At 47.2% G+C, this 21156-nt stretch overlaps 1 protein-coding gene across 1 annotated transcript in view; it reads left to right on the forward strand.

The window, feature by feature from the left end:
- The window catches only part of ZMAT4 (zinc finger matrin-type 4), a 278835-nt gene that overhangs the window by 138725 nt on the left and 118954 nt on the right, over positions 1-21156 (forward strand). The gene's annotated exons all lie outside the window — the stretch shown is intronic.

Consider the following 21156-nt stretch of genomic DNA (forward strand, 5'->3'; position numbering starts at 1 on the left):
TATTGATAGCAGATTATTTGACCTTCCGATGGCTTCGCTTAAAACATTCTGCAGAGGTGTGAGTCGCGGAGCTGAGGATGCTGTTCTGATGCCTTCGAGACGGGTTTGTCTGGTGGCCAAGGTGCTACTAGAGTGGGGGTGTCCGTCATGATGTCTGCTCTTCCAATGCAATTAAAATCTGGCAGTGCATTTTTGTCTCCTTGTCTAATGAATCGTGCATAAGTCGTGGGTGTAATTATGTTTTAAGTGGTATTTTGGAAATCAGAGGGAGTCTCAAACAATCCTTGGCTATTATCCTTACCAGTGTTTTTCTTAAGGAAAACGTCTTGTTTCACCCAGAGAAGAGCAAGGGATCTTGGCACTCTTCTTTCACTTATTTATTTTTTTCTACTGAGTTTAACGAAGGAATGTTGTTTTCATAAAGGTGGCTTTGACATTCAGGCACACAATGGGGGTGTAAGACACATGACCTCTGGAGACAAGCATTGCTTGTTTGGGGCATGCTGTGGCATTTGGTGAGCGGAACAAGCCCTGGGCTGCATCTCCTGATTCCTGCCCTCTGAAACGCTGGCTAAGTCACCTTGTGACCCGCTCCCCATCATGTCTCTTAAAATAGACACCGCAAAGACACAGTTGTGGAAAATTTGTACCTGTTTCCCAGGGATGAGTAGCTAGCCCATTTGTTCTCTCTGCCTAGGCAGAGCATTGCTGTTAAATTTAATTTTGCAGGTAGCACGCCGGAAGAGGACAAGCAGTATCTTTGTGGATCACACATCGATTAGCAAATGGAAGAGTTATTATTCTGTGAAACAAGTGGCTACATGGCAAAAACAGTTCTTTGTGAGTGTAAATACGTCCTCAAGACAACCAGGCACCAGATTGTTTTCCCTGAGTTCAAATACCCTCGGAGCCGGTACACAGAACTCAGGGGTAATTTATTAGTCGTCATCGATAAATTCCAAAGGAAAAAATCAAAAGCACTTAAAGTGTAGGCTTTATTTAATGGCTCAGTGCAGCCTGTCCACAAGGCTGGCTCAGCCCTCACTATAGCAGAAATCAGGCTGCTGTAGGTGGGCAAGAAAGGAATGGGGATAGACTGGGATAAGTAGCACCTGCAGCCGTGGATTAGTGGTGGAAGCAGACTCAAGTCTCCTAATGCGGCGCCGGCCTTTTGCACTCAGCTCACGTGATCCTTCTGCAGTGTGTCCTTGGATCTTGGGAAGGGAGAGCCCCAGACAGATCGGAGGGCCTGGTTTGGGCTGGTGGTCCCAAGCCCACGACAGGGAGCAGAGAAGGCAGTGCACCTGACTGGAGGAGGTGGGCCACGGTGCGAATGTTAGCAGAGCTACGCACAAGTTAAAGGTCGGGAGATGTGATGCGGGGAGAGGACCTAGCCAGGAGGACCCAGCATCAGAGAACATACAAGTGACCAAGCAGGAAGCTGGCTGCAGGAAAGCCTGCGGGGGGTGGCAGAGCCCTGGCTGGCTGCACTCTTGGGGTTCCAAAAAAGAGGCTGTTTAGGGCACGGCAGGGCACTATCATTTAAGAAAGATGAGGGTACTGGGTCTGGAAACCAAGGAAAGACCAAGTAAAAGGAAACCAGTAATGAATTCCCAAACGTAGGACACAGCTTGAAGCATGGTGCAAGTTCTCCAGTGCAAGAACAGAAGAACCAAGGGACTCTGGGACAGGTGTTTCCTTGAGCCACCAAATGCAGCCCCCTTGGCTGCTTGCATGGCGTCAGCATGGCCACTGCTCCTTGCTGTCTGTAGCCAGAACCAGCAGCCATTGCTAAAGGACTTAAGCCTCCGAACTATGGCTGTGCCTACTGGGGACGGTTCTGCCTAATCAACCAGGTCGGCTTGAAATTACATCCTTAATGGGAACAAAAGGGAAAGAGCATCCTATAAAACGCAACCAGCTGGATCAAGAAGCCAGAGAGCGAGCTGCAGTAGCCCGCGCAGGTGTGGGCTTCGCCTGCCCCTCTGTGAGTAACGAGGTCTGGAGCCTTAGTGGTTCTTGGATAGGGAGAATGGAAGCACAGCTCATTGCTGCTGCAAGCTACTCTTCTAATGAGGAGGAGCGGCGGGCTTTGTGAGCCGTGGCTTCTCTCTGCCGGATCAGTCACGCGCCCAGTGTCCTGTAGAACCAGCTGCAGTCCAGGGCCTTCTGCAAATGGGTGCACGTTGCCTGCAATTTCTGAATTCCTTGGCCCAGCTGCTGGGACGAAAACCAGCCCAGCCCTTCCTGGTTTGAGTAGGTTTCAGAATCTCTGTTCCAGTGCATTGCTTTCCTAGATCCTGCTGCAAAGCCGAAAGGGTGAGGAGGGTTTGGTGGTGGTGGTGGTGGTGGGCCGGGGGAGTGAGTGGGTCTCTGGGTGGGAATCATGGAAGGAAAAGGGGTGCAGGTCAGAGAGGTGGCAGGATATGACCTCACAGCCAAACCAAATTTATTCTAATAAATAAATTTGCAGAGCTGGTGGCCAACTGCCAGTGTGCACACAGACCGAGCACGTGGCTGAGGGCCCAGACCCCAGGGGCTGGGCTTTTTTATATCTTAGGTGGACTAAGGGTCCGGGTAGGGTGCAGGACAGTAGGCAGAGGTGGATTCCTTCATACAGGCTCTTTGTGTCTGGTGCTGGCTTCCAAATCTGGGGAAGAATGCAAGGGGTGGAGTCGGGGGAGGGGGACACTACACGATGTGAGACTGCAGGGATAAGAAGTGAACTCCTGTTCTTCAAAGGATGTCAGGATAAGGGGTAAAATTCCAAGTTTATCTATCTTTGGGCAAGGAGCTACAATGGCCGAGGCGTCTGTCTTGGTTGCATCAAATCCTATTCACGTCGGGGGTGAGACAGAGGCTGCTGCTGTCAGCTCAGGGGCAGTAGAAACTCGGGAAGCCACACTACAGGCAGGAGCTAGCGGAGGGAAGCCACAGCAGTGAATGGCATGGGCACCCTCTTAGGGACTGTGAGTGAAGCAGGGGTCGTTTAGCAGGGGACACACCTTGGGGAACTGTCAAAGGAGAGAGGGAATCGCGGGGTGTGAGCGTGTGTGTGCACATCCACATGCGTGCCTCTTTTGGGGTGCAACAGGTGCATATGTGGGTAGAGCCCCACGTGCAGGTGCGTCCACCAGTGTTCTGGTCAGGTGGTCAGCTGGAGGAGGCGGGCTGCTTTGCCACTGGGGCAGGGGCGTTCCAGATGTTCCAGATGTTCAGCACTGACCCTGGACTGTTCTCCAAGTCCCTGTAACCCTGAGAGTCTCAGCCGGGCTGTCTCTGCCCTCCACGGCCCAGAGGGTGGGGGCCGGGGGGGTCAGGAGATGGACAGGAGCTCAGCCAGCTCTGCCCTGTGTGCGTCCTCTGTGGGTGATTCATTGTTCTCCCCTGCCTCTAAAGTGCATTGACTAGTTGCAACTGTTACATCATTCACAGGTGAGCATTTGATACCTAAATGGATGATGGAGGAGTGGCCTGAATCTTCTATCCCAGCCTCTGATTTCTGCACCCCCCCCATATTATTTGAGAGGCGGTAGATAGGTAGGTAGGTAGATAGAGATGATGGATATTGATTATTATTGATATATAGATGATAGATAGACAAAAGGTAGGGAGGGGAGGAGAAGGGAGAGGAGAGAAGAAGGAGAAGAGCTTCCATCTGGAGGTTCATACCCCCACAGCCTACAGTGGCCAAGCTGAGCCAGGCTGCAGCTGGGAGCTAGGAACTCAGTTCAGGTTTCCCATGTAGGTGACAGGAACCATCACTTGCTACCTCCCAGGGGCCACATCAGCAAAAAAGTGGATTCTGGAGCAGATTCAGAACTCAAATCCAGGCCCTCCAACATACATAGGAACATCTTAACAGTGTGTTAACGTTGAGGCCAAGTGCCTGCCCCAGAGTCTCTAATTTTTTTTTTGTTAATGTATTTAGGGTTGTTCACATGTTACCTTGATGATCTCTCTCTCTCTCTTCCTCTCTTAAAGATTTGTTTATGTATTTTATGTATTTGAAAGTCAGAGTTATATAGAAAAAGGCAGAGAGAGAGAGAGAGAGAGAGAGAGAGAGAGAGAGATATCTTCTATCTGCTCATTCACTCCCTAGATGGCCACAATGGCTAGTCCTGGGCCAGGTTGAAGCCTGGAGCCAGGAGTTTCATCCAGGTCTCCCACATGAGTGGCAGGGCCCAAACACCTGAGCCATCTTCTGCTGCTTTTCCCAGGCCATTAGCATGGAGCTGGATCAGAAGTGGAGCAGACTGGCTGTTGGGAGTGCCTGCTCTGCAGGCTGTGGGCAAGACTCCCTCGCTGAATGTCCTAGCTTCTGCATTTGCTGGCTCCCTCCAGGCTCTGCTGGCTTGCCTGTGGCCTTCCCTGCAAGCTGTGTGTCTGGCTGCTGTTACAGACACCAACCATCGGGCTTATGGGCCATGCTAACCCAGGGTGAGCTTATTATAGCGTGACCAGCAGCACCTGCAAACACCCTGGCTGGCACTCTCTTCCTTTCTTCTTTTCTATAAACCCATAGCAGCAGTTAGTTGGAATAAGAATGAAAAACTAACTTCTGACTCAAAATCCCGAAGAAAGCATCTATTTTAACTGTTCTTAATTTTTTTTGGATGAGAATATGAATGAGAAGAAATATAAAGTGCAAACCAAAAAAAATCTTCTGTTGATATTCTCTGTTTTCTACTGGGAAACAAAGTGCAGATTGGAGATAATGCATAATTGGAATGCTTAGGTGTTGTGTCCAGGATTAATAAGAAGGTTCATTTGTTGGTGGCAGGGACATTGCTTATCTGAAACCCATTTGCTTTCTGCATTTCCCAGGCTGTCGATTGATTGAGTAGAGGTAATGCGCATTCCTTAGGGCCAGGCTGCAAGATGGAAGAGGGCCATTGAACATACATCAGACTTTGCAAGAACAAGAAGTCCGCCTTCGTTGTGATGCTTTGGGGCTCTGTGAGATTGCAGGAGAGTTTAATCTATCCTGCTTGGCACATTGCCCCTTAAAGTCACTGTGTCACTGTTTCACATATAAGTTCTTTTTTTTTTTTTTTTTTTGACAGGCAGAGTGGACAGTGAGAGAGAGAAAGGTCTTCTTTTGCCGTTGGTTCACCCTCCAATGGCCGCTGCGGCCAGTGCATCTAGCTGATCCGAAGCCAGGAGCCAGGTGCTTCTCCTGGTCTCCCATGGGGTGCAGGGCCCAAGCACCTGGGCCATCCTCCACTGCACTCCCTGGCCACAGCAGAGAGCTGGACTGGAAGAGGAGCAACCGGGACAGAATCCGGCACCCCGACCGGGACTAGAACCTGGTGTGCCGGCGCCGCAGGCGGAGGATTAGCCTAGTGAGCCACTGCGCCAGCCATAAGCTCTTGATATACATTTCCATGAACTTTTGAAATCCCCCTCTATGTCAGATAATGATAGGTATTTAATGTCCATAGTTTTTGTTTTTTTGAAGATTTTTTTGAAGTTTTTGTTTTTTATTCATTTGAAAGGCAGAGCAACAGAGAGGCAGAGGCAGAGAGAGATAAAGAGAGAGATTGAGAGAGAGGTATTCCATCTGCTGGTTCACGCCCCAAATGGCCGCAATAGCTGGAGCTGAGCCCATTTGAAGCCAGGAGCCAGGTGTCTTCTCCAGGTCTCCCACGTGGGTGCAGGGGCCCAAGGACTTGGGCCATCTTCTACTGCTTTCCCAGGCCATGGCAGAGAGCTAGATCAGAAGTGGAGCAGCTGGGTCTCAAACCAGCACCCATATGGGATGCCGGCACTGCAGGCCATGGCTTTACCCACTACGCCACAGTGCCGGCCCTGGTCCATAGCTTTATTTTCAACCAAGTTACCTTAATTATTTAAGTTTCAGTTAAACATGACTGTCAGAGATGGTTTTCCAATTTGGCAGGAAGTGTCACCTCTGTCCTTTGGTTTGATTTGCCAAAACCTCTCTCCTGGTAAAACAGGTGCTGGAGAGAAATCCAAGGAGATGAAGTCAGACCCAGCTTTAAGTTCTGGTTATAGCCATGATATTTTCCAAGTTAACTCTAAAGTCCCCATCTCTTATTGGCAAAACTTATGGAAATCACTCACATCATAGAATTAGTACAACAAAACAGAAAACACGTATGAAACACTTCGTACAGTACCATCCCCACAACTGGGAGTGTCAAGATTGCATTGTGGTAGATGCATACACACAAGTGTGAAACCACACCGGTGAAACTCATGATTTGAGAACACTGCATTTGGGAATTCACCTACTCACTAAAATTTATTTATATCATCCAAGTCCGGGGGCTTGTGTGGTCATTGGCTGACAGGCAGAATTCTGGAAAAAAAAAAAAAAAAAAAAACAAACTTGCGTCACTCCTTGTGTGTATTCCCAGATGAGCTCAGACAAGGCCACCCTCTGCCTACGTGTGTCAGCTCGCGTGCTGGAGACAGGTGCCCGTTCTGCTGTCTTGTTCGGTGCTTCGTGTTTTGATGTTCTGTGCTGTTTGTTAGTGACTTAGCTCCCAAGGAAGGTGCTGAAGTGCTACCCAGTGTTCCTGATTTCAAGACGACGGGGCGTGCCTTGTGGAGAAACTGCACATATTGGTTGTTTGGCTTGTTTTAACAGGTGCAAACAATAGTTTGCCAAACAGGCATTTCATTCGGTGTTGAAGGATCACATACAAGGCGTCTTAACAGCGAAGCAAGGCCATGGGTGGGTCAGCTGATCACACCTCGTGACCACAAGTTCACAGGATCCTAACCCTGTCCTCACCCTAGGAGCAATGGTCCAGGGCTGAACCGGTGTTCCTGATGACATTCCAGAACATAGCTGACAGGAATAGTGAGAATCAACTGTACATAGCAAATGTTACTTCATACTAATTCTATTTATAGTAAGTTTTTTAAAGATTTATTTTATTTATTTGAAAACAGAGTTACAGAGAGAGGGAGAGACAGAGAGAGGAGAGGTCTTCCATCCGCTGGTTCATCCCCCAGATGGCCGCAACGGCCGGAGCTGTGCCAATCCAAAGCCAGGAGCCAGGAGCTTCTTCCAGGTCTCCCACATGGGTACAGGGTCCCAAGCACTTGGGCCATCTTCCACTGCTTTCCCAGGCCACAATAGAGAGCTGGATTGGAAGTGGAGCAGCCGGGACTAGAAGAAGCTCCCATTTGGGATGTCAGGCCAGGGTGTTAACCCACTGTGCCACAGCGCCGGCCCCTATAATAAGTTTTTTTTAAATCTCTAAGTCTCTCAGCGAAATAAAAATACATAATATTTGAGAGATCCTGGATCCTTATATATAGTCAAGCAGGCTGAATGTAGCTTAGTAATAAACTCAATAATTATAACTGGAGGCAGTAAAGATGCTGTACCAGACATAGCACAATCATTGCTGCATTTAATCTTCATAGTAGCCGTGAGTAGGATGCCTGTGATGTCTGTTTGCTGATGAGGAAGGCACTGAGACCCTGTGGGGTGAGGAATCCGCCTGATGCTACTTCGTGAGACACATCATTGGAAGTCACCAGGATCCCCGGTGCAGGCTGTGGGCCCTTTCTTTGATCCACTGTGATAATGTTTCATAAAATAATGGACTTGAGCTTGATGCTTGATCCACCCACTGAACAAGCAGTTCAGACTTCAAGGCTGTCCCTACTATGATTGGTAACAACCATCTATAAGCCATAAATCAAGTATTTCTCATTTGTGGGCCGAGGGAACATTGTGGGAACAGGCACAGGCACAGGGACACAACGATCTCCACTCTGCTGCGTTGTGTGTGTGTATCACAAATTCCCCTTCTTCTGATGTCTTGTGGCTTCTCTTCTTTCCTTCCTTATTTCTGTTGGAAATGAGAGAGCCACAGCTTCAGAACTTTTCCATAAATTTCCATGCCAGGCACAGAATGAAACCTTATTTCAGTTCTCTGGTGAATGAATAAAGATCAGGATATTCTAGATCTGCTTGAAAGTTACATTAATTCAGATTTTTGAATAATGTATGCTCTGCAGGTTCAATCAGCACCTTATATTTGCATGTAAGACTTTATACACCGTAGCGGTTCTGTCGTCAACATCAGGTGAGTGGTGTGCTGGCATAGTCCGTCTGCAGACTTGTTTTAATAGATGCAAACAATAGTTTGTCAAACAGGCAGCTCTTCATAGTGGTGCGTTTCTTTTTAAATGAGGGAAGCTGGCATGTTCTGAGGCATCGTGTGTAGATTCATGCATTTGTTCTGATGGCGTCTTTGCATTTTTCTCTGCTTATAAATACAAGAAATAGATTCCTAGCACTGGAGAGTTTGGAAGGAGCTGAGGGATCATTACTTGAAACCACCTCACGTTCCTAGTCGGGACCCCGAAGTCCAGAGGGTGATATCACTCGGGGAAGGTGAGACAGGTGCCCCCTCTTGCAGTCCTGTTTCCATGGAGTCGACTGTACTATGAGCGGCTGTGCCAGTCAGTCCAACGGCTCTCAGTGAGCAGGGGTCCGGGGAGTTAGCAGTGTGAGCTTAGCTGAACTGTTGCAACCACAGTTTTGATAGGTCAAAGTGGCTGTGTCTTTGTTCTGGGTCTGAGGACTAATGAAACAGGAGGCCGATGAGTTGATAAAATTGTGGATTTTTATTAGGGAGAGACTGCCTCTGTGAGTTTCACGAGTTCTTTTAAAGACCATAAGCTCACTTTACTCTGGGTTGAAGAGTAGCCTAAGACAATGGTTGATGCCAATAGCTTTTTTTTTTTTTTTTTTTTTTTTTTTTTATGGGCAGAGTGGACAGTGAGAGAGAGAGAGAAAGGTCTTCCTTTTCCGTTGGTTTACCCCCCCCAAATGGCCGCTATGGCTGGCGTGCTGTGCTGATCCGAAGCCAGGAGCCAGGTGCTTGCCCCTGGTCTCCCATGCGGGTGCAGGGCCCAAGCACTTGGGCCATCCTCCACTGCCTTCCCGGGCCACAGCAGAGAGCTGGCCTGGAAGAGGAGCGACCAGGGCAGAATCCAGCGCCCCAACCAGGACTAGAACCTGGGGTGCTGGCGCTGCAGGTGGAGGATTAGCCTAGTGAGCCGCGGTGCTGGCCAGTGCCAATAGCTTTTATGATGTGGTTATACCTCTATCCCAGAAAATATTCCGCAGCACACTTTTATGAGAGAGTGTAGGAGAGCAATAAAATAATCGATTTCCCATTCTTACTTTGAAACTGTCTACAGGAAACAGTCAGGATGTGGAATCCATGCACAGAACGCATTACTATTGAGAAAAAAAAAGTGACAAGGGAAAGATTTTCTGGCAACAATGCTTAAGTTTAAAACAGTGTTTAATGTGTGAATTGGAGAAGGTACTCGTAACGTAAGCGTCAGCCCTGAAGTCATTGGTAGAAGCAGCTCCAGTCTCAGCCTTTGAAATATTTGTGTAGTTTAGCCATCAGCCTCAAACACTCTTGCACTGCACTCGCTTCAGCTTAATAATTGGACGTCATAGTTACAAATCACGGCAAGGCATTGTGTGCAGTTGGTGTAACATTCCTGTGTGTTTCTGAAATCAACTCCTATGATTGTGTCCTTTGACCCCTCAAGGCAGGAGAGAAGGCCAGCCTGTGCCACTTCTTGGGGTTCTTTCACCTTACTCAGGTTCTAGGGGTTTGACATCCTCAAGGGGTCCTTCAGCCAGTGGGCTCTGGCTATGTTGTGGTCACCCAGCATGGAGTTTCCTTCTGGGCCTCCACAGGCCAACCCCTGGGGCATCCTCAGAAGCCAGTATCCCTCTGCTGTCTTCCTGCACAAGCTGATGTGGTCGGTGCAGGTCAAGGGCTTCCAGCAATGATGTCATCCTCTCTGGGCCAAGCTAGGCCAGTGGAGAGGAACAAGGCTTTTTGGGAACATTCCTGGTGAGGGTCCATCACCGTGGACATCTCTTCTTAAGCCGCCCAGGTCTCTGTCCCTACTTGCAACCCTCTTTTTCCTAGGCCCCCGGGAGCCAGCTACTCCCCTGACTTCAGGCATCCTGTTGTTGTGTGGGATTTCTTGCTAAGTGATTTTCATCAGTTGTCTGTTGAGCATATGGTAATTTATTGCTTTCTTTGTCCGTCTACCTAAAGTTCTCAAGAGTAATTTGGCCAGCTTGTAGTGTCATGAGAGACATGGCACGACACCAAAGCACCCACCTAAGCCTTTGCGATCCTTTCTGGAGGCAACCATTCGTACTTTCGTCAGTGCTGATTAAACACGTGACGAAACGGATAGGATGCAGTGGTCTTTGGGAGCCGGGAGTCCCCGGTGCTGTGAGGAGTGATTGCTGCTCTGTGGATGCCTGTTGAGATCATTTAGCTGAGTAGCAGGGGCTGGGTTAAAGGCCTCCTTGTGAATTCTTGCTGTGATTACATCTTGATTAGTGCAAACTGCTAATCATCAGCATCTTTGTTTTGCTTTGCCATCCACCGAGCAGATGGAATCTTAATACCTGGACCTTTCATTTTAGCCAATAAAACTAATATATCAAGAATGTTGATGTTCCTCCCACTTGTCAACCCGCACCTCTGCTGGGACTAAGGGCAGGTAGAGCAAGCACTCCCCACCCCATCACCAGGGCTGCTGGTGCCAGAGTCCCTTGATGACATCGCTGAGGTGCATGGAGAAATGTCTACTGGCCTCAACACTCCTGGCACACCTCTGCCATTGCCAGAGTGGCCACACAATAGGTGCCCATCCCCAGTTCTGTGTGTAGTACACCTGTGGGGGCCACTAGAATGTCTCCTTACCTGTAGCCTGCATGGATGCACAGTCTTTCTCCCCCACTGCTACTCACACCATGCCCCAAGCCACTGATTGCAGCTGAAGAAGCTATCACAAAACCACACTACAGTGTCCAACTGGAACCAAACCAACAGAGCTGACACTCTGAGATGCATCTTCAGAAATGACATCTACTACAAAGGAGACCTCAGGAAATGAGTAGAGGCAGTGAGAAACCAGATGCACAACTATCAAAGTGTGAAAAAGAGAGGTAACATGATGCCTCCAAGGGAAAATAAAAACTGACTTGCAAGACTGTGCAAAGTGAAGGATAATGATGGAATTTCTTGTGAAGAATTCTAAAGAGTCATTCTGAGGAAACACAGGGAGAGAATGCAGAGACAATTAAATCAACTTGGGAACACAGTTCTTGATATGAACGAGAAATTCAGCAGAGGTAGAGACCGCAAAAGCCAACCAAGTTAAAGGTTGGGATTCAAGAACTCAATAGGCACATAAAAAAATATAGTTCAGAGCCTCAACCACAAACCAGATCAACCAGAAGACAGAATTTCTCAGCCTGAAACACGTCTTTTTGAAATATCTCAGTCAGACAGAAACGAATTTTAAAAATAACAAAGTCTTTGACAGATATGGGACACCATTATATGTTTAGATTTGGGAGATTCCAGAAAGGAGAAATCATAGAAAATCCATTCAGTGAAATAATTGCTGACAAATGCCCTCGAGAATGAAATGTACATCCAAGTGCAGGAGGGCACGGAGGATGCTGAACAGATTTGAACAGAAAGATCCTCATGGTCCAGCTGTCAAAAAATACAAGACAAAGAATTCAAAAACCAGCAAGAGAAAATGGTCAAAGTCACACTTAAGGAAAACCATGTTAGATTAACAGCAGATCTCTTGGCAGAAAACTTGCAAGGCAGGATGCAATGGAAGGACATTTTCATAGTTCCGAAAGAAATAATAAATCTACCAACCCAAATTACTTTATCCAGAAATGTTATCCTTTAGAAAAAAAGGAGGAAATACAGCAAAAACTGTGGGAGTTTGTCACTACCTGTCCTGTCTTACAAAAGATGCTGAAGGGAGTCCTACATCTGTACACAAAACACAAGAAAATATGAAACTCGCTAGAAGAGCAGACACAAAAGAGAGAAAAAGGAAAGAATCCAGTCTCTTCATGATGGAAACCACCAAGCCTCAATGAGTAACAAAAGAGCAAGAAAAGACCAGAGGATACTCAAAAGAAAATGAAGAAAGTGACTTAGTAAGTCTTTCTGTGTCAATATTAACCTTGAATTCACATGGATTAAATTCCCTAATTAAGTGTCTGAGTGGTTGGAAAAAACAAGACCCAAGAAATATCACCCTTAAACAACTGATTTCATCAGCAAAGAAACACACAGATCGAAGGTGAAGTGATAAGAAAACTCCATGCAGCCATGCACCAAGAGGGAACAGGAGTAGCCATATACATAGAAGGCAAAATAGACTTCCAGATGAGAACTGTGAAGAGAGACAAAGAAGTGACCATGCAATGATGAAGGGAGCCATTCAACAAAAAGACAAACATTGTAAATGTGCATATATCCAAGGCGGGACCTCCTGTTTTTATAAGGAAAATATTAGATCTATTCAAGAATTTTGTGTGTTACCCATGTGGGAGAACTGAATGGAGGTTCCACACTCCTGGCTTCAGCCTGGCCTGGCCCTGGCTCTTGTGGTCATTTGGGGGGTGAGCCAGAGGATAGAAGATATTCTGTCTCTCTGTCTCTAGCTCGCTCTCTCTCCCCCTTTCTCCCTCTGCCTCTGCCACTGTGCCTTTCAAATAAATAAATTTTTTCAAAGATTTATTTATTTGAAAAGCAGAGTCACAGCAAGAGAGGGAGAGGGAGAGGGAGAGGGAGAGGGAGAGGGAGAGGGAGAGAGAGAGAGGGAGAGAGAGAGAGAGAGAGAGAGAGATCCTTCGTCCACTGATTCACTCCCCAGATGGCCGCCATGGCCGGGATGGGGCCAGGCCAAAGCCAGGAGGCTGCTTCTTCCATGTCTCCCACGTGGGTGACAGGGACCCAAGCACTTGAGCCATCTTCCACTGCTTTTTCCAGGCCATTGGCAATGAACTGGATCAAAATGGAGCAACCAAGACATGAACTGACACCCGTGTGGGATGCTGGCATTGCAGGTAGTGGCTCCACCTGCTATACCACAATACCAGCCCCAAATAAATAAATTAAAACAGTATGCTTCATTCATAGGCTAGGAGTTGGAATGATTACTATCTAGATAGTCACGGAATTTTGAGTTACTATGTTACCTCTCTCTGTTTCTAGAGAGACTCCCTGTCACTTCACGTCTCCTCGTCTTACTGTGGTCTAAATGCTTACTGTCCCTAATGTTGCATATTAGCAATGCTCAGTTCTATAAAGCTCCATCAGGTTTCCGTGTCTCAACCTCCAGCAGCAGCTCCCTAGAGCTGCCCGCCTCCCACCCTTCCAGTCTCATGCTCCCTGTGTTTCAGCAGCTGTAGAAAACAGTTGGCTCTCAGCTCAACTTCTGTCATCTTAGCTATGGGTCTCAAGAGCTATTAAGCTGTCCGTTGGCCTTTTTTCTGCTCAAGTGATTTCCAACCTTGTAGCCTTTATTCACACACCTTTCGTCTTTATGCTCTCTCTCTCTCTGGCTCTTACATAGACTTCCTATTTTTCTGTGAGACATCTGGTCTGGCTCAGAAACAATCTCGGCCTGCTGTAGTGACAGCAGACTTGTGCCAGCTCCGCGAACATTCGGCTCTCAGTACCTGAGTGTTTCTGACTCGCTCTTGCCAAATAATTTCCCTGCCTGCTACTTCCTGCACCCTTGGTCCTTGCAGGGTCAGTCTTGGCCTCGGAACCGATAGCCATGTGGGGCCCTGGGCCGATTATGGGGGCTGGAATTTGGTTTGGACTCTGTTTTGGTTGCCTACAAATCAACTTTTATCAAACAAGCCCTTTTAATCTTTGTGGCAAGGTTGTGAGGTTGAACTATTAGCCCTACTTTAGTTTAGGAAGCGTTCTCAGTATAAAGCAACCAGATTCAGAGTGGCGATTCGAGTCTAGTTTGCTTTCATTTCAAAACCTGTGTTATTTTCTACACACCTGTTGCATCCTATGATTTTTTTAAAGAATTCACATAGTCTTCTGTGGAATTAATGCAGCTTAATGAAACAGTTCTGTGAAGTTAATGTGGGAAGAGCCTTCAAAAAGTTGATGGAAATAGGTAACATGGAAAAACTAGGCATGACTCTCATTCAAAACTGGGTTGTTTTTTTTTTTTTTTTTTGCAGCAAAATATACTTATCTTTGAATTTCATTTTTCATGAACTTCTTCAAGTACCCTTGCATGTCCATTCCAGATTTCCAGCTCCACGAGGGCCAAGATAGTGCTGATCTTAGAAGATCTGCTCATTTTAACTGCATGGAAGCACAGTAAAAATGGCCCAAGTCCTAGGTATGAGTGAGGTGAAACTGAGACCCATGCTAAGTGCTCGTCCTCCAATCTGAGGAGTCCCCGCCCAGGCTGTATCCCCGAAGCACCTGCAAGACTTGAACAGCCACCATGTCTGCACCCAGCCCAGGCAATGCTGAGTCACTTGGCCTGATTGAGCTGGAGCTGCGGTCCTTGAGAGCTGAGACCTCTCCCACATGATTGTATCCCTCTACCAGCCTTGAGAACCATCGAGTCCTAGTGCAACGACCTCACAAAGTTAATTTGCCTATGAGTCCCCTGAGGGTCTAGTAAAATATAGATTCTCCTTCAGTGTGGGCTGGGCTGGGCTGGCTCGAGGTTGGCATCCCTCAACAGCCTGGTGATGAGCAGATCTTGGCCCTTGGTGTGCACTTGTGGTAGGAGGTTTTCAGCAGTGCTTGCCTGACTGGCTGTTCATGGCATATTTGCCTTAGAAACTCTGTCAGAGGGACAGCTCAGTGGGGTAGAAGGCTAAGCCTCCTCCTGCAGTGTTGGCATCCTGTATGGGCACTGGTTCAAGTCTTGGCTGCCCCGCTTCAGATCCAGCTCCTTGCTAATGTGCATGGGAAAGCAGCAGAAGATGGTCCAAATGCTTGGACCCCTATGTTCACGTGGGAGAAACCTGGAAGAAGCTCCTGGCTCCTGGCTTTCAATCAGTCCAGCCCCGGCTGTTAAGGCTATTTGAGGGAGTGAACCAGTGGATGGAAGATTACTTTCGCTTTGTCCCTCTCTCTGTATCTCTGCCTTTCAAATATATAAATAAATCTTTTAAAAAATTCTATAAGAAAATCCATTTGTACTGTATCTCATGCACTTCCTCTTGGCTGTGCTTACTGGCCACAATGAAGTGTGAAATTCAAGGCCAAGCCTGGGCTATGTTTTTTTTTTTTTTAAGATTTTTTTATTTATTTGAAAGGTAGAGTTACAGACAGTGAGAGGGAGAGACAGAGAGAAAGGTCTTCCATCCGTTGGTTCACTCCCCAATGACTGCAATGGCCGGAGCTGCGCTTATCCGAAGCCAGGAGCCAGGAGCTTCTTCTGGGTCTCCCATGCGGGTACAGGGGCCCAAGGACTTGGGCCATCTTCTACTGCTTTTTCAGGCCATAGCAGAGAGCTGGATTGGAAGAGGAGCAGCTGGGACTCAAACCGGCGCCCATATGGGATGCTGGCACTGCAGGCAAAGGATTAACCTACTGCGCCATGGCGCCTGCCCCTGGGCTATGTTAATGTTTATGGGTAATGCACCTGAATAATTCAGGTTCTGGGGAGACTCCTGCTCCCCCAAGAACAGAATTATCCTCATGATTTCCTGACATTTATACTCAGTCTTGTCTACCCTAAATCAACTCCTCCTCTCCAACCAACCTCGAGGCAGTGGGCACGGCCATGGTTGCCACACTCTTAGGGACTAGTGGTCCTTCTTCCTTCTGCATTGAAAACTCAGTTGTCTCGATCCCCATATGGGGAGGGGCCCGTATCTCTGTCTTACAATCTGACCTCAAGAACTTGTGACGGTTACTTGGAAGCTTCATGGAGCTGACTCGGAATAGCATCACACGTTCAATTTCAGCAGTTCCCAAATTTTAAGATAAAATACTTTATTTCTAGATGCATTCCAAACAGATGCATGCAAAATGGATGCCTAACTAATAATCATAGTTCTGAATACAAAAATGGAGCCAATCTTCTTAGCGTGCTAACTGTGAGTTGTTAAGGCAGTGGGGTTCTCGGGGATTTGTGTTTAAGGGAACTCAAAACTGGGAGCTCCCTTCTGTGGGGGGGGGGGATGCTGGCTGAGGGTGGAGGACAGGCGTAGCTGCCCAGTTCTCCCCAGCCCTGACTTCCTTCCGTGGATTCTGCAGGTCAGCCCCCTTGCAGCCCAGGCCAAAAGGCTGCCCTGCCCTCTGCCCTTGTTCCTGTGAACACCCAGCCTGCACTTGGCTTCTGGCACTGATCACTGTCTCATCCTCGAGTCCTCTATAAATATTCATAGCCCCTAAGAAATGATCCAGGAAGCTGGTGCTCGAGTTGAATAGCTGATGCTCCCAGATAAGTAAATCATTTCCCGCCCCTGTGCACGGGGTGTGCAGCAGGTGAAACGGGAGCCGGCAGAATAGCAGGAGCTGAGCTGGGGTCGGTTCGCAGGTGTCAGACTCCAGTCTGTACCCTCTCACAGCCTCCCACCCCACTCAGTGATCCAGGCGATGTCTCCCGCACAGCACGCTACCGACGGCACCTGCTGGGGCCGCATTGGTGGGGACAGTGAGTAAACCAGTTCCCATCAGAGAAACCCTCTCTGCCCAGCTGGGTCCCCCTCCCCCTCTAACCTGCATTAACTATGGGAAGATGAGGTTTGTGAGGAAAGACTGTCAGCACCTCTAGTGGTGTCCAGGGAGCAGATCGCCAGTCCTCGCCCAAGCAGTACACAAAGAATGTAGAAGAATGGTGTTGTAGCTCTTTGTGTCCCCATGCTTCCTTCAGTATGTCCTAAGGCTGATGGGCATAATTAACACATACATGCATTATATTAGATTCAGGGGCAAGCATTTGGAGCTGTAAGACACCACTATGACACTTGCATCCTATATTGGAGTGCCTGGGCCTGGGTTTAACTTCTGCCTCCCCTGCTCCCGGTTCAGCTTCCTGCAGTGATGGCTCAAGTAGTTGGGTTCCTGCTACCCCACATGGGTGACTCAAATTGAGTTTTGGGCTCTTGGGTTCAGCCTGGCCCAGTCTTGGCTGTAGTCATTTGGGGAGTAAACCAGCAGATGAAAGTCTCTCTCTCTCTCTCTCTCTCACTCTCTCTCTCTCTCCTTCCTTCTCTCTCTCCCCTTTCAAATAGATAAATAAAATGCTTCAAAAATAATAATAAGGTTCATTATTGTGCATTATGTCATTTTTTTGACAGAGTAGACAGTGAGAGAGAGAGAGACAGAGAGAAAGGTCTTCCCTCCGTTGGTTCACCCCCCAAATGGCCGCTGCAGCCGGCGCTGTGCTGATCCGAAGCCAGGAACCAGGTGCTTCCTCCTGGTCTCCCATGGGGGTGCAGGGCCCAAGCACTTGGGCCATCCTCCACTACCTTCCCGGGCCACAGTAGAGAGCTGGACTGGAAGAGGAGCAACCAGGACAGAATCCGGCACCCCAACCGGGACTAGAACCCAGGGTGCCATTGCCGCAGGTGTAGGATTAGTCTAGTGAGCCACGGCGCCAGCTAATTATGCCATAATAACTCATTAGCAACCTAAAAAGTAATACATGTAAATTGAAAGAAAAGCTAGTATCATTGCATTCTTACATAGTGACTCTAATGGATGTGTTTGCATATTGCTCATGGAGTAACTCCTCAGACCTTGGAATCTTAATGGGCAGCGCCTCCTTTTGTTCCTATTCATGGGTTAGTTGGAGTGAAGGGAGTTGCACACCAGTGCCCAGTGCTCAAGCTCACGGAAATATGAAATGATTGAAAGGGAGAAAGGATCTAATGTTGAGACTGTGAAGCACCCTGAGCTGACGATTCCCATGGTGTCCCAAGGCCGTTGCTGTGTTCCCTCGGAATCTTACAATAACGCATTGCTCATGAGTGCACCTGCACTGTCTGTAAGCTGATTTTGACATTGACCTCGGAGGGCCTGGAGCACCTTAGCTGCCCAGTGCATCGGACCCCCGGAGCAGCAGCTGGCTTCAAGATCAATCCTGACCAACAGAGGGCGCTGTCACTGATCCCAGTGTTGCTCACTCCATCATTGCAGCCATACAACATGACGCCATAGCCCCAGTGTCTTTAAGCAAAGCTGTGGCTCTTCTTCCTCTGCACATTACTTGATGGGGGGATTTGCTGCTGTCTTATCCAATAGTTTATTTGACGCAGACTGCGTGCCAGACCCTGTTCTGGGCTCTTGGGGTGTGCCAGTGAGCAAAACAGGTTAACATCCCTCGTGGAACGTACTCACGCGCAAACCCCTGTTGTCAGTGCATTGAAGAATGTGGAGTATCGCAGCCTTTGCTTATTTTGGCAAATGTCATGAGAAGTTGTGAACGGAGTATAACCCCCACCTCCCCTGCCCCGAACTAGGTATTTTTAGTGGCTTATTCACAAAGATTAGGATTCTGCAGAAAACAGGCATCCTTAAGGCATTTAGAAGCTGATCGGTGGCTGGAGCTGGAAGGAATTATTCTATATTAATGAAAATCAATGATCTATGAATACTGTCTTAATGAAGACTGATGATATATGAATGCAGTGTGGACAAGGAAGCAACTCCTGTTAACAGCCAATTATCTTTACAGCATTGATCACAACCGCATTGGGATGGCGGTTCTGTTAAGTCATGCTCATCTTTGTTTATTCTCAGGCAATGTGAGATGGCACCTCAATCAAAACCCAGGCTGCGTTCAAGTGTTTACAACGTCCCGTGTGGTGTGAAAGAAATAGCGTGTGGGTTTCTCTGTCTCTTGGGTCATGGGCTTCAGTCCCAACCCTGTGAAAGGGGAAGGGAGAGAGGCACTTCACTCACTGCCGGCACTGTGGTGCCAGCATCCCATGTTGGCTCTCTGGCGCCATTCCCGGCTGTTCTGCTTGCAAGCCAGCTTCCTGCATATGCGCCTGGGAAAGCAGGGGATGAAGGCCCATGTGCTAGGTCCCCTGCTGGCCACATGGGAGATTTGAATGGACTTTCTGGTTCCTGGCTTTGGCTTGGTCCAACCTGGCTGTTTATGGCCATCTGGGGTGTGAACCAGTAGATGGGAAATTTCTCTCTCTCTCTCTCCCTCTCTCTCTCTCCCTCTCTCTCTCTCTCTCTCTCTCTCTCTCTCTCTCTCTCTCTCTCTCTCTTTCTCCCTCACTCTTTCTAATAAATAAATTAAATTTTTTTAAAGAAGTTAGCAGAACCATTTTGGGATGTGCATTAGCTGTGGGGAAATTGCTTTCCTCTGGATCTTTTTGGAGCCACGAGGAAGCTGTACTTTTATATTATGTTCTGAGCCGGCTTTCTTCCAACTCATTCCCCCTGCAATATCAACAATACATTAATAAATAAATCACTGCCAATGGAAATCTTCTGAGATTTAATTTAAGACCTGGCTGTAGCACCATAAGTCCCCTAGGCAGTGTTTCCTAGATTTTACACTAGAACAATTTAACTTGACAGGTGGCCTATATATAAATTATAAAACAAAAATGTTTTTCCTCTGCGTCAACAAGTATATATCCATGAGTTTAAACAAATCACCCATAAGCCAGAATTTAGAAGCAACTGTTGCTAAATTTTGAGTTATAATCTTCTAATCATTATATATACCTCTGTGTGTGTGAATACACAGACAGAATTTAATTAGTAATTTGGTTTATAGCTTGGTTATAAACCACATCTTTTAGTTTACATTGTATCCTAAACATTTCCATAGGACACTTAATAGTTTTCCAAAAACATGGTTTTAAAATTTCTGCAGAATATTTCCGAGAATAGATGCTCACAATTTATGTAATCCATTTCCAATTCTGAGTACCTAACTTGGCTTTTATCCTTACAAAGTAAGTTCAGGTAAAGTCTCATTTTAAAAGATTAATTTACTTATTTGAAATGCAGAGTTACAGAGAGAGATCTTTTAGCTGCTGGTTCATTCTCCAAATGGCCACAACAGCAAGTCTTGGGACAGGCAGAAGCCAGGAACCAGGAGCTTCTTCTGGGTGGAAGGTCCCCAGATACTTGGGCCATCTTCTGCTGCTTTCCCAGGTGCATTAGCAAGGAGCTGGATTGGAAGTGGAGCAGCTGGGACTTGAACCTGGGCTCGTATAGAATACCGACGTTTCAGACAGTGGCTTAACCTGTTATGCCACAATGCTGGCCCCAATTAAACTTTCAAAGAGTTAAATTTACCTCTCCTAAGATATTTAGTAAAACAGGAAAATCTCCCAAGTTTGTATTAACTACAAGCTACTTTTTCTCATTTATTCGTCCTACATTTGCTGAACATCTATACACGTGGTACCTCCTTAAGAGATGCAGAGGGCATCTAAGTGTGAACCCTGACTTTGCAGATGGCATTGAGGTTGGGCACTGACCTGCAGACTGGGCTGAGCTATTTGGAGCCTCAGCTGTTGGTGTTCACCGGAAGCTGCCCCCAAGGCATGCACTGAAGGGTGCAGTCAAGTTCAGCTGTTACTGGCACCTGCTGAAGAATCATTACTCATTAATTTGACTTAGCACAAGGGGTGAAAAAAAAAAGACATGGCTTGTCATGTTGGCCGGATATCAGTGTTCTTATTTATTATGTATTTTTTTACCTTTGGGAAACAAGTGCACATTTCCAAATCATCCCTACAGAGAACAGATGTTGAAGCCTAGGAGGTGTGTTTTGACTTCATAGTTAATCTGTTTGTTGATTTGGTCTGTCGTTCCCTAGGCATCGTTGGACACTTGTGGACATTGAAATAGGATGCTGATCTTTGAGTCGGTAGAGCTGGCCCTTGCCATTTTCTCTGGTGCTTACTCATCACTGGGCCCTGGGCAGGCTGATCCACCTCTTCAGAAGCTTGAAGCCAAACAGGACTTTTTTAAGCAGCTTAAATAGGAACATACATGGCTTAGACATAATAAAATGCACAATGACACACAACCAGGATTATAAATAAGAATCCTTTTGATGAAAAAAACACAAACTTTAAATTGAGTAAAAATCTAGCTCTGTTTTTCTACATCCAATGCCCCCAAACTCTATAAGAATGAACTGATATGGACTGATTTTTTTAATCTTAAATCCTATAAAACATTAAGAATGAGCAAAAAAGGGAAAAAAGAGAAAGGAATGAATGGAGAAAATAAATAGGCAGAAAAAGAGTGGGAAGGGGAGACAAATGAGGAGAGAGTGAGTGCGAGAAAGTGAGAGAGAGAGATTGAGATGTGGGCGTGGCAA

This window comes from Lepus europaeus, chromosome 16, assembly GCF_033115175.1.
Source record: "Lepus europaeus isolate LE1 chromosome 16, mLepTim1.pri, whole genome shotgun sequence".
Taxonomy (NCBI): domain Eukaryota; kingdom Metazoa; phylum Chordata; class Mammalia; order Lagomorpha; family Leporidae; genus Lepus; species Lepus europaeus.